The 4,429-nt window shown below is 39.5% G+C and overlaps 1 non-coding gene across 1 annotated transcript; it reads left to right on the forward strand.

Moving 5' to 3' along the window:
* The first annotated feature begins 462 nt into the window (after nucleotides 1–462).
* Nucleotides 463–544, forward strand: trnas-gcu (transfer RNA serine (anticodon GCU)). Its single transcript has one exon. It is a non-coding gene; the product is annotated as a tRNA-Ser (tRNA).
* Nucleotides 545–4,429: the final 3,885 nt, after the last annotated feature.

The raw sequence follows: 4,429 nt of genomic DNA on the forward strand, positions 1-4,429 counted from the left end.
GAGTTGAGGTAAGAACATGGTAAAATATTGGAAAAACGGTATCATTGTCCTGTAACGGTGTGTAATTAAAAAGGAAAATGTAGCTATAATTATTAAGAGTTCATTCAAAGTGTAGAAGTTTGGTTTTATTTGAAAAAAGAACATTGTGTTTATTGTATTTTATTGTATGTTTATTTGTATTGTTTTACTTCTTACACAGCTATTTAAGTATTATAAATCATTAAATTATTTTCAATACACATATTTTAAAGATATTTTAGGGGGGGGACAACCCTCAAATAGGGGGTGTCCTGTCCCCCCCGACCCCCCCGGGATTTCCGCCTATGCACCAGGATGCAGCCTTCCGTTTGAAAAACGACTTGGTCACTCGGATATAAAAAATGTACTGTCGCCACCTTGCGGCCACAAAAATATCGTAAGGCGTTCCCTGGATGTATGAGGAGAAACTTGTTTGGACCACGTGACGAGGTGGCCGAGTGGTTAAGGCGATGGACTGCTAATCCATTGTGCTCTGCACGCGTGGGTTCGAATCCCATCCTCGTCGATAGGTTTACTTATGTAATTATGGCATGTTTGAATAAAGTGTATATTATTTAACATGATACATCAGAATACAGCGCTGAATGTCCAATAAACAGCTAAATAGCACTGTACTTCACTAGAATTTACTTGGGTACAGCAGAATTTGTTGAATTCATGGCACACATTTCTCAGAATGTTTCCTGGGAATCAAAGCTCACATCTTTATAGTTAATATATATAACTTGCCACTTGACAACATGCAAGCCCATTTATGAAAATTGAAATGTAATTTTTTAATATAAAGGGGCTTTACGATGCCATAGAACCAATGGTTGAATTCAAACATCTGAACAAAGAACATCTGAAGAACCTTTTTTTGTTTATTTTTTTTTAAACGGCAATCCAAAATGCTCCTTTTCCTATACAGTTATACGACCGACACATATACGTTTACTGCCGCCATCTTGCAGCAGGAAATAACCTTACAGGTTCCTTCTTGTGGATCTACCACTGTAGATGACGAGGTGGCTGAGTGGCTGTCTGTATGCAAAGTCATTTCAGAGAATTGTTTCTACAAAGACTGTAAACTAGTACCAAATAGTGGAGTTACACAGTTAAAGGAAAACACCACCATTTTTCAATATTTTACTATGCTCTTACCTCAACTTAGACAAATTAATACATACACACGATTTTTTAAGATATATCTTTTTTCAATGCGTGCACTTAATCTTTGTACAGCGGGTTGTGAATGTGTTAGCATTTAGCTGAGGCAGATTCATTCCTTAGGATCCAAACAGGGATGAATTTAGAAGCCACCAAAAACACTTTCATGTTTTCCCTATTTAAAGACATGAGTAGTTACACAAGTAAGTATGGTGGCACAAAATAAAACATGGCGATTTTTTTAAGTGGATAAAAATGTGAACTATATTGTATGGCGGAAGAGCACTTAGTTTGCAGCACTTCAACCTCAGGCGCAGTAATATTGAGGGACGTTTGAGCGAAAGGGGTCAGAAGTGATGATGTTACTGTGTGCCGAGATGGAAGTACTGCAAACTAAGGGGGCGTGCGCACCAAACTTTTACTGACATTGACGAGCAGAAAGTTGAATCTCACCCAAAGTTGAATCTCTTTCAACTTTCGATGCCCAGTGCTGAGTGTGGAAAAACAGTCGAGCGCCGGCTTTAAGCGTGGGGGAAAAACGCTAGCTGCAATTCTCTTTTTTTTCTCATTTTTTCATCTGCTTAAAAAATCGTGTGTATGTATTAATTTGTCTAAGTTGATGTAAGAACATAGTAAAATATTGAAAAAATACCTGTGATGTTTTCCTTTAAACGGTTTCTCCTCATTTCTGTGTTCAGGATTATTTGGGTTGGGCTAAAATAGTGGCTTGATGATGCACTGGAGCCACTGAGCATGGCCCCGCCCCTAACACAATCATGAACATCCGTTCCGGTTGTACCGGTGTTTGAAGTTGGCAGCTTTCCTGCAAGTTGTCGAGGCTTCAGAATGCTGCTCCTTTTCCACAGATTATGATAACTTTTTATTTACTTAGGGGTTTTATCATCCAAATATACGGCTTGGTGGTTAATAACACCTTTTTATATGGTGTGACAACCTCAGAACAAATATTTAATATCATTTACACATCGATTTACTTAATACAGATAAATATCCGTTTAGTAATCCAGATGTTTGATCGCTTCCTTCTGCTGAGTAATAGTTAGTGTCAAGTTATGAACCTAAAACAAAACTAAGTATCTGTTTCAGAGATTTAAAAAAACTGTAACGGAAGACATGTAGGTACATCCACCAGGAAGAATGGATTTGGATATAGCCAATGGGAATAACCAGGATAACAGATCATTGTGAATTATGGGCTATGTCCTGTTTTCCCCGATTGGTTGCCATGCCATGGTATTCTCCAGTTCAGTAATGATTCGACAGTTGCATGTAGCCTAAATCCAGAAGCCTACACAAACATTTTAAAACTGACAATCCCTATTGAGTTACTAATGATGCCAGAAGGAGCACCTGTGCAAAGGTATCAGGAGGAACAGATGCACTTATATTAATCACAGAGAAACATTTCATACAGGTGCTTATTAATGTTTCTAAATAAAATGTGACAGATGTAATTATTGACTGTACACAAGTCATTACTCTGATAAACCTTAATGTTTATGATAACAGGTTGAGCTAAATACATGCCACCTTGGCCTACTAATTTAGGATTTAATGTTGGTTAATACTGATAAATGGTCATACATTAAAGTATGGTTGAAATTTAGAATGAAATCAGGGGTGGCGAACGTCGGTCCTGGAGAGCCACAGTCCTGCAGATTTTAGCTACAACCCTGATTAAACCTCACTTGCCTGTAGCTTTTTTTTGGGCTGCGTTCCACTCCAGTTTTAGACATGCACTCGCAAACTTCCCTAAACACTTCCCCTCGGGGGAATCCCTGTCGCCATTTTGAAGTGCGTTCCACTTCGTCAAGTGGACGAGGGAAGTTTATATGGACAGACCCTCGCTCCCTTGATTTTGACCGTGTCTACTTCATATGTACACTTCAGGCAGCGCCATATACCACAATGCAACATGATTGTGACTTCACTTCAGCAGCTTGCGCTTTGCACAGTTCAAATGATGGAGGGGGCGGTCTCCACTTTCCATGTGATCAAGGGCTTATAGGGCAATCCATTTACTTCATGGGTGCGTTCCACTGCAGTTTTAGACATGCACTCGCAAACTTCCCTAAGCACTTCCCCTCGGGGGAATCCCTGTCGCCATTTTGAAGTGCGTTCCACTTCGTCAAGTGGACGAGGGAAGTTTGTATGGACAGACCCTCGCTCCCTCGATTTTGACCGAGGGAGCGAGTCTGCTTCATATGTACACTTCATGCAGCTTCATATCCCACAATCCAACACGATTGTGACGTCACTTCAGCAACTCGCGCTTTGCACATGGAGGGGGCGGTCTCCACTTTCCATGTGGTCAAGGGCTTAGGGCGATCCATTTCAACCCACTTCAAGTGTTCTAGCAGTAGTGGGCACTCGTACAACGTAAGCTATGACGTACATCTGAGTGAACGAGACTGAGGGAAGTTAGCGAGGGAAGTTCATAAAAAAACGAACTGGAACGCAGGGCAAGTGTTCAAGCAGTAGTGGGCACTAGTACAAGGTAAGGAATGACGTACATCCTAGTGAACGAGACTGAGGGAAGTTAGCGAGGGAAGGTCATAAAGAAACGAACTGAAATGCAGGGTAGTAACTCTTTAGACCTTTATTAGCCTGTTCAGGTGTGCTTGATTAGAGCTGGAGCTAAATTTTTAAGATATAAAATTTATTTTTTATATGGAAGCCATTAAATCATGGGTCTCCAATGTTGGTCCAGGGGCCCGTTCTTCGTATGTCGCTAACTCAGTTAGCTGGATTTGATTGTTGATGATTTGGCATGATCTTGGATTATTTGGTTCTTCGAAGCTCATTCTAAACTTGGTGTCATAGCAACAGGTCCGTAAGCTCAAACCTGCTCGGGAGCAGGCTTATTTCATGTAAACAAGATTAGTTTGTACCTTTTTAAGCGGATGTGATACGGAAAGTCTGACGCAGTCGCGTATTCTTCATTATACGAGCGCAATCTGCGTAAGATGCATGATTAATATAAAGAGCTTTTCAAATTCAACACGTAATAAAAAAAGAATATATTAATTAAATCTTTTAGCGATGTTATTTAAAAAATATATAATATAACAAATATATTTTTTCTGTACTTGTGCGACTTGTTTTTGTGTAACAGGTGTTTGATTATTATTCTTAAACGAATGACATGCTGATCACATTCATTTTAAATTTGTTTGAATTTTCCTTAATAAAAACAGCAATTAATCATACCCAGCACTAA

Source organism: Paramisgurnus dabryanus, chromosome 16 (assembly GCF_030506205.2).
Source record: "Paramisgurnus dabryanus chromosome 16, PD_genome_1.1, whole genome shotgun sequence".
NCBI lineage: Eukaryota > Metazoa > Chordata > Actinopteri > Cypriniformes > Cobitidae > Paramisgurnus > Paramisgurnus dabryanus.